This window comes from Podarcis tiliguerta, assembly GCF_965153285.1.
Source record: "Podarcis tiliguerta genome assembly, chromosome: 8".
In the NCBI taxonomy this organism is placed as follows: Eukaryota; Metazoa; Chordata; class Lepidosauria; order Squamata; family Lacertidae; genus Podarcis; species Podarcis tiliguerta.
The window spans coordinates 51,166,818-51,176,437 of record NC_139541.1 but is presented as its reverse complement, the minus strand read 5'-3'; the positions used below and the strand labels follow the sequence as shown (position 1 = coordinate 51,176,437).

General features: G+C 45.4%; 2 long non-coding RNA genes across 2 annotated transcripts in view; one reads left to right on the top strand and one right to left on the bottom strand.

The window, feature by feature from the left end:
• The first annotated feature begins 543 nt into the window (after window positions 1–543).
• Window positions 544–1,856, top strand: LOC310683416. Its single transcript, XR_014514407.1, has 3 exons — window positions 544–621; window positions 1,278–1,420; window positions 1,762–1,856. It is a non-coding gene; the product is annotated as an uncharacterized lncRNA (long non-coding RNA).
• A 2,041-nt stretch (window positions 1,857–3,897) lies between these two features.
• The window catches only part of LOC310683259, a 179,570-nt gene continuing 173,847 nt past the window's right edge, over window positions 3,898–9,620 (bottom strand). Inside the window, exon 4 of the long non-coding RNA XR_014514328.1 lies at window positions 3,898–3,954. This is a non-coding gene — a long non-coding RNA (uncharacterized lncRNA). The remainder of the gene's footprint in view (window positions 3,955–9,620) is intronic.

Sequence of the window (9,620 nt, the reverse complement as noted above, 5' to 3'; positions counted from 1 at the left end):
CTCCAGGCAGCCCTCAACCAGACCTTGCTATGAATACTTCCGGGTCAGGCCTGGGTCTATGCTTCGCCTGAAGTCCACTGGTTCCTTCTCACTGTGCTCCTTGTTCTCTGATTCCTGCTCCGTTGACAGGCAACCTAGCTCCTAGCCTTGGTGTAGTGGTTAAGAGCGGTAGACTCGTAATCTGGTGAACCGGGTTCGCTTCTCCGCTCCTCCACATGCAGCTGCTGGGTGACCTTGGGCTAGTCACACTTCTCTGAAGTCTCTCGGCCCCACTCACCTCACAGAGTGTTTGATGTGGGGGAGGAAGGGAAAGGAGAATGTTAGCTGCTTTGAGGCAACTTCGGGTAGTGATAAAGCGGGATATCAAATCAAAATTCTGCTGCTGCTGCTGCTTGCCCTTGCCTCTGGCCCTGGTTCTCCCTGCTGTATCTGTGTGTTTGCCCAGTCACAACTCCTAATTCCTGGCCTTACTTTACGCTCTTTTTAGTGCTTCTCATCCTAATCAGACTGCTTCATCAGTTCCAGGTGTGGACTTGCAGTTGACTCTGTTTCTTGTCCTGCCAGAACTGCATTTCAGTTGTCTCTGACCAGCCACCGATGTCGGCCGCACAATGAAGCTGTGTAGGTTTTTTAAGTGTATGGTTTATAATGCTCTTGTAGGGAGCGATATTGCGGGAGGTTTGCAGGTTCAGAATTATTCAGTTCATTTACAGCAATGCCAGCCTTCCATCAAATACTAATTTGGAGATGTGCCGTGTCTGTCTTTCAGAACTCAAGAATCAGTGACCTTTATCTCTGCAGCTCCCTCAGGGATGCACATTTTAATACATAACTGGATGGTATAAATGCAGACATCTTTTTCAGGACTTACAGTCTTATTGAGAATGCTCATACAATCGGCCTTATTAAAAGGCATTGAGAAATAAAATGTTTTTAATAGCAGTGGCAAAACCTGTTGCTTTCGAGCTCATATCAAAGTCCTACTTTCAAGCTGAGTTACCAACATCTGTCTGCGATATTCCTAATGGACTTGATCTGCAGAATACATTGCTCTTGTTGCTTTAAATGTACCTGGGCTGCATTTGTCAACTTTGGGAGAATACCCCCCCACACACACTTCCATCATGAAACTTGAGTTTACTCACTTAAGTTCCATTCACACTGCAGTTTATTCCATTTCTCTGATGTTTCCCTGTTAATTTCTGCATTATATTTGGGGTTCCAGAAACAAATGCATTATAGTGCCTGATTAACACTCATTTCCATGTTGATTGCAGAAAAGTCCATCAATAGCTCCTTTGCCCTGGAAAATCAAGGGAGTAAACTGACAAATTATGGGGTGATATAGCAGCATACAGTTCTTTCCTGCTGTTTTTGTGGGGAAATCATGGAGGAATAGAAGAACACATGTGCAGAAAAGGTAGGGGTGTAGCAACATTGTCAGAGCATTTGTGGGGGGGGGCAAAATTCCACGGTTGGGAACGTACTAGAAATTTCCCTATTGGAATAAATGGAAATCATTGACTCATTATGTGAATGCTCACCTAATGAACAGTTTCCAGGGAACGCATTGTGTTTGCTAAGTGGAACTTGCCTGCTTTTATGCTGCTCTGTTTATTATTTGTTCTAATGATATTTTGTTTTTATATCATACACTGCTGAAAGATTTTAGAAATATTAAGTGATTTCTAAATACTTCAAAATAAATAAACAGGCACATATAAAGCTGGAGATTTCCTGACTTATGTTCCATTATACCAGCACTGTGTGAGGTCAAAGCAAGCTGGATAATGCGAAGCGCAAGGCAAACGGCTTCCTTAATGAGCTCCATACCTCACAGAAGAAGAAAAAAAGCACCAATATTTTCATCAGACTGACTTGCCCGGAGTTTCTTCTGCCTTGACTGGTATAAACCCACACAAAATATTTCTTCAAAGACTTGACCATGTATTAAAGCCCTCTCAAGAAGATGAGCCCAGGGATGCAATCAACACCCCCAGGATCCTTCACCGATCTCTACAGTAGCACCTTCAGCCAGATATCAATATTTTCTTCATAGTAACGAGGAATAAAAACTTGTACCTGACATCTGAACAAAACCTTCTCTTGCTCTCGCTCTTTCTTTCTCCCTCCCCCTCCTTTTTTTGGCTGTTTTCTGTTTTGCAGGCTTTCATGTTCAAAAAAAGGCACACCAAAAACATTAAAAGCCCCTGAGTTAGGATGCCTTCAATACTGGGGGAGCCTAAAGGCTATCAGCTTCACAATCAAGAAAACACAGCCTTGCCTTGCCTGCCTTATGATCAAATAAACACTCCTACACATTTCCCTTCCATTCAGTCTCAAAATTCAGTGAAATAATGAAGGTTTTATTAAGGAAACCTACGACTAAAAATACACACGTGTGTGTTAGTTCCATGTGTTTTGACTTATATAACCAAAAAAATGACAGGGTTGTGGGTGTTTTGCAGCAGTTCTTTGCATGATAAACTGCAGTGTCAGTTTTGTTTATATATTAAAATCTATATACCTCTTGATTGTAAAATAAACTCTCAGAGTGGTTTGCAAAAGGAATAAAACAATGAACTTATCAGTAAAAATAGTTTAAAACAATTACAGTGGTACATCGGGTTACATACGCTTCAGGTTACATATGCTTCAGGTTACAGACTCTGCTAACCCAGAAATATTACCTCGGGTTAAGAACTTTGTTTCAGGATGAGAACAGAAATCGTGCTCTGGCGGCGTGGCAACAGCAGGAGGCCACATTACCTAAAGTGGTGCTTCAGGTTAAGAACAGTTTCAGATTAAGAACGGACCTCCGGAACAAATTAAGTACTTAACCTGAGGTACCACTGTATTTAAAACATTTAAAGAATAAAATAAAACAATAAGATTAAAACAAGTCAGCATTCTACATGTCTGGATAGGCTTCCTTGAACAATCATGTTTTTAGCAGGTGCCAAAAGGCGTACAATGAAGGTACCAACCTCGTGTCAATAGGCAGGGAGTTCCAAAGTGTGGGTGCTTGTTCTACCCTATGGGTCCAAATACAGACCTAGGCAAAGGATTGACTGATGCCTCAACGGGAACCAGTTGCAGCGATTCCAAAAAGAGATGCACAAAACGCATGACTGATCAGTTCTACTGCTTTATTATAAGGATATACAAGGTGTGACTGGAAAGTTCGGTAAAGGGTCACAGAAATCGGACAGCGAGTAATATTCAAACATACATACCTTACAGGCCTTCAAAGTAGGCCCCCTCTGAGACAATGCACCATTGACAACGTTCGTAGAACTGCTGGAAACTTCTGGAAAAGTCCTCTTTTTGGACTGCTTTCAGTTCCCTCATCACAGCAGCTTGGATGTATGAAATTTTGGAAAATCTGTGCCCTTTCAGTGCAGATTTCAGTTTTGGAAAAAGAAAGAAAACAGGTGGGGCCAGATCAGGAGAATATGGAGGGTGGGACAACTCAGTAACCTCGGCAACGATTTCACGCAGAATGTGCAATTCTTCTGCCATCATTCGGACGGTCAAAAGCCAATCCTGCATCAAGAACTCACAAATTCTGTCGACATTTGCCACCGTTCTGCTCATCGACGGTCTGCCAGACAGAGAGTCATCTTCAATGGTTTGCCGCTCTTCACGGAAACGCTTGAACCACTCATACACCGTCTTTCGAGATACAGCTTCATCTCTGTACACAATTGTGAGCATTTTCCACACAAGTGAGGAAGAGGAAAACACATACTATTTCACATTAAACCACTGTTCATGTCAACTATAGTTTAATGCAGGGGTAGGGAACCTCATTAAACTATGTTTTAATGCGACATGTACTCATGCATGCTGCTACAATAGAGGAAGACTTGTTGTTGTTTAGTCGTTCAGTCGTGTCCGACTCTTCGTGACCCCATGGACCAGAGCACGCCAGGCACTCCTGTCTTCCACTGCCTCCCGCAGTTTGGTCAGATTCATGTTTGTAGCTTCGAGAACACTGTCTAACCACCTCGTCCTCTGTCGTCCCCTTCTCCTTGTGCCCTCCATCTTTCCCAACATCAGGGTCTTTTCCAGTGAGTCTTCTCTTCTCATGAGGTGGCCAAAGTATTGGAGCCTCAGCTTCACGATCTGTCCCTCCAGTGAGCACTCAGGGCCGAGAGGAAGACTTACTTCCCCAATTGACACAAAACTCACATTTCCACAGATTCATCCAGTGCTTGGGAGGAACTAGTTCAATTGAACTAGTTCTAAAATCTCTGAACTATGCCTAAAAGTAGTCCCATATTTGATAATAATAATAATAATAATAATAATAATAATAATAATAATAATTTATTATTTGTACCCCGCCCATCTGGCTGGGTTTCCCCAGCCACTCTGGGCGGCTTCCAACAAAGATAAAAAATACACTAAAATGTCACATATTAAAAACTTCCCTGAACAGGGCTGCCTTCAGATGTCTTCTGAATGTCAGGTAGTTGTTTATCGCTTTGACATCTGATGGGAGGGCGTTCCACACGGCGGGCGCCACTACCGAGAAGGCCCTCTGCCTGGTTCCCTGTAACCTGGCCTCTCGCAGTGAGGGAACCGCCAGAAGGCCCTCGGAACTGGACCTCAGTGTCCGGGCAGAACGATGGGGGAGGAGACGCTCCTTCAGATATATACTGGATCGAGGCCGTTTAGGGCTTTAAAGGTCAGCACCAACACTTTGAATTGTGCTCAGAAACGTACTGGGAGCCAATGTAGGTCTTTCAAGACCGGTGTTATATGGTCTCGGCGGCCGCTCCCAGTCACCAGTCTAGCTGCCGCGTTCTGGATTAGTTGTAGTTTCTGGGTCACCTTCAAAGGTAGCCCCACGTAGAGCGCATTGCAGTAGTCCAAGCGGGAGATAACCAGAGCATGCACCACTTTGGCAAGACAGTCTGCAGGCAGATAGGGTCTCAGCCTACGTACCAGATGGAGCTGGTAAACAGCTGCCCTGGATACATATTTGACCTGTGCCTCCATGGACAGCTGTGAGTCCAAAATGACTCCCAGGCTGCGCACCTGGTCCTTCAGGGGCATAGTTACCCCATTCAGGACCAGGGATTCCTCCACACCTGCCCGCCTCCTGTCCCCCAAAAACAGTACTTCTGTCTTGTCAGGATTCAACCTCAATCTGTTAGCCGCCATCCATCCTCCAACCGCATCCAGACACTCACACAGGACCTTCACCACCTTCACTGGTTCTGATTTAAAAGAGAGGTAGAGCTGGGTATCATCCGCATACTGATGAACACCCAGCCCAAACCTCCTGATGATTTCTCCCAGTGGCTGCATGTAAATGTTGAAAAGCATGGGGGAGGGGACAGAACCCTGAGGCACCCCACAAGTGAGAGCCCAGGGGTCTGAACACTCATCCCCCACCACCACTTTCTGAACACGGCCCAGGAGGAAGGAGCAGAACCACTGTATGACAGTGCCCCCAGCTCCCAGCCCCTCAAGACGGTCCAGAAGGATGTTATGGTCGATGGTATCAAACGCCATTGAGAGATCCAGCAGAACTAGGAAACAGCTCTCACCTTTGTCCCTAGCCCGCCGGAGATCATCAACCAGTACGACCAAGGCAGTTTCAGTCCCATGATGAGGCCTGAATCCCAACTGGAAGGGATCCAAATGGTCCGCATCTTCCAGGCATGCCTGGAGTTGTTCAGCAACCACTCGCTCAATCACCTTGCCCAAGAATGGAAGATTTGAGACTGGGCGATAATTGGCCATCGTGGCCACATCTAAAGATGTTTTTTTTAAGAAGCGGTTTAATAACCGCCTCTTTCAGCAGGTCTGGGAAGGCTCCCTCACGGAGGGAAGAATTCACCACCCCACAAAGCCCATCGCCCAGTCCTTCCCGGCTAGCTTTTATAAGCCAGGATGGGCAAGGATCCAGGAGACAGGTGGTTGGCTTCACTCGTCCAAGCAGCCTGTCCACATCCTTGGAGGTAACAGATTGGAATTGATCCCACACAACTTGACTAGACAGGACTCTAGCACTCTCCCGCCCTGGCCCTGCTCCCATGGTGGAGTCTACTTCTTCCCGAATCTGAGCGATTTTATCTGCAAAAAACTTTGCGAAATCATTGCAGGAGATCATGTGGCCCGTACTGGGCCCCAATGTCGCAGGTGGTTCCGCTAAATTGTGAACCACCTGAAAAAGTCTCCTGCTGCTGTTTTCTGCAGATGCAATAGAGGCGGCGAAGAAAGTCTTCTTCGCTGTCGCTATCGCCACTTGGTAGGCTCGACGTTGAGCTCTAACCTGTGTCCGGTCAGACTCGGAATGAGCTATCCGCCACCGGCGCTCTAGCCGTCTCAATGATTGTTTCATTGCCCTCAGATCCTCAGAAAACCACGGGGCTGCCCGGGCTCCATGCAATTGGAGAGGGCGCTTCGGAGCCAAACAGTCAATAGCCCTGGTTAACTCCACATTCCAGCGGGCCACCAGGGAATCGGCTGAAAGGCCATCAGCATGGGATAAAGCATCCCCTACCACTCTCTGGAAACCATTTGGATCCATTAAGTGGCGGGGGCGGACCATCCGAATCGGTCCCACCTCCCTGCAGAGGGGATGGGTCACAGAGAAGTCCAGTTGCACCAGGAAGTGATCTGGCAATGGCACTTCTTTCGTTTCGCTTTTACTTAGTGTCAGATCACCAACATCCATCGAGGTAAACACCAGGTCCAAGGCATGTCCGCGGCTATGGGTTGGGCCAGACTTATTCAAGGACAGCCCCATGGAGGCCATGATTTCCACAAAGTCCTGAGCGGCCCCTTGTAAGGTCGTGTCGGCATGGATGTTAAAATCCCCTAGGACAACCAAGCTAGGTGTCTCCAGGAGAACATCCGCCACAACCTGAAGCAGCTCAGGCAGGGAATCCTTGGTGCAGCGGGGAGGTCATTACACCAAAAGGAATCCTGTACTGCCCCTATTGCCCAACTTCCAGAACATGCACTCGGAAAACTGGGTCTTCCCAATAGGACGCCTGGTGCAAACTAATGACTTCCTAAAAATCACTGCAACCCCCCCTCCCCGCCCACAAGGCCTGGGTTGCTGTGCGTAAGAGAAACCTGGTGGACAAGCAGCAGCAAGGACAGGCCCATCTGCTTCATCCAACCAAGTCTCTGTTACACATGCCAGGTCAAGTCCTCCATCCATGATCAAGTGATAGGTGAACTATGGGTGAATTAAGTTCATTTTGGTATATTTTGTCTGATTCTTAGGTCTTTATATTCATTCCATTCATTAAAATAATGACATCAGTCTGACAAAGAAAGTTAGAAAGCAAATTGTGGAGGCAATGTTTTAAGACCTATCTGCTGCTATGGCTGGGATCACTTAAGTGACTAAGTAGCTACTAGCCATGATGACTATGCTCTGCCTCAACAGTTGGAGGCAGCAATGCTCCTGAATACCAGGTGCTGGAAACCACAAGAGGGGAGATTGCTATTGTGCTCGAATCCTGCTTGCTGTGAGCACTGGGCACTGTGAGAACAGGATGCTGGATTAGAAGGGCCATTGGTCTGATCCAGCAGGTTCTCCTTATGTTATTAAAACATTTAAACATTGTTGCTAAGCAATTAGAAAGAAGTTACACGAGGTATTTCCTGTATCTTCCCTGCCAAAGAGATTTGCTCTGTTCCAACAGGAGCAGCTTGCAGTGAGAAGTAAGATACAAGAACTAAGAAAATGATGTCACGTGCCTTTAACAGCTGTGTGACTGGCACAGATTAAACAGGGTATGCACTTTCTAGTATGGAAATACAATTATAGGAAAAGCTTTACCTGTTGACATTCTGTCTGTCAGATATCTTATTACTTGTGTAAGACCCCTGATTTACTTTAGGGCCCCATAAATCACCAAAGCAGCTTGTAACATTTTGCATGCTGAAATGTTTTTGCTGGTGATGAATTTTCTTTGAACAAAAGAGATAATTTTGATGAGTTTGAACTGAACTAAAACATTCATTTTGATGAACTTGAACTGAACTAATTTGTTTGCTAAAAGAATGATCAGGATCTAGCTCCTTTTAAAAAAGAGGTTTCCAAACACTGGAAATTTCTTTGCCTCTCCAATCCCTCAGCTGCCGCTCATGGTTTTGACATTTAGGTTGCAAAGCCCTCTAGGCAGGGATCTGTCATTTTTGTTTATGTAGATTCCTGGTGCATATATATATAAATAAATAGCAGCAACAGCCCCCCAGTTTTTCCATAAGAGGGCTAACAATGCAATCCTATACAAACATACTTGAAAGTAAGTCCCACTGAGGTCAGTAGGCCTTACTTTTTTACCTTTTTAGTAGGCCTTACTACCCATTAAATATGTAGCTGAACTTACTTGGGTGTAAGCCCTGTTGAACTTAATAAGGTAAAGGTAAAGGCACCCGTGACAGTTAAGTCCAGTCGCGAATGACTCTGGGGTTGCAGCGCTCATCTTGCTTTACAGGCTGAGGGAGCTGGTGTTTGTCCGCTCCGCAGACAGTTTTTCCAGGTCATGTGGCCAGCATAACTAAGCCGCTTCTGGCGCAACAGAACACCGACACCAGAGCAGCGCACATAAATGCCATTTACCTTCCCGCCAGAGCAGTACCTATTAATCTACTTGCACTTTTTTGGGGTGCTTTCGACCTGTCAGGTTGGCAAGAGCTGGGACCGAGCAACGGGAGCTCACCCCATCACGGGGATTCAAACTGCCAACCTTTTGATCAGCAAGCCCAAGGCTCAGTGGTTTAGACCACAGCGCCACCTGTGTCCCATTTGAACTTAAAAGGATCTACTTATAAGAAATATATGGTGAAGGTTGTGCTGTTAGCCAGCATGGTGTAGTGGTTAAGAGCAGTGGACTCGTAATCTGGTGAACCAGGTTTGCTTCCCCGCTCCTCCACATGCAGCTGCTGGGTGATCTTGGGCTAGTCACACTTCTTTGAAGTCTCTCGGCCTCACTCACCTCACACAGTGTTTGTTGTGGGGGAGGAAGGGAAAGGAGATTGTTAGCTGCTTTGAGACTCCTTAAGGAGAGTGAAAGGTGGGATATCAAGTCCAAACTCCTCTTCTTCTTCTTCTTCTTCTTCTTCTTCTTCTTCTGACTTTTGGACCGATCTAGGTGTTTCACACAATTCAGGAAAGAAAAGGTCTTCTGAAATAAAGGCTGCTGTACATTCTCTTGGAGATGCTGATCTCACATGAAAGAAGGCTCTCAGAATATGGAGCAGAGTTCACACTAAAAACTAGATGGCAGCACCTACCTGCATATGAAAAATTTAATCTGAGCAAATTCCACTGTTGCATTCTTCAGTACTTACGGAAAAAGCTAAAAATTGCCAAATGAAAGTGGTAGAAATTCCTGTGAAACTTTTTTTTTTTAATGCAATAATTTAAATTATTTTTAATGCCAACCTGGTGTCAAACATATGTGGGCAAATCCAGTAGATTTCAGTTGGACTTTATAATTGATATAACTTTTTTAAAATAAAAAAGTCACGATAAGGCTATAATTCTACCTGGTACACCTGTAGTAAAATCCTATTTGAAGATGATAATATTGCACTTTAAGTCTGTTGGGGGCAGTTATTTTTGCTTAGGAGGCAAATGA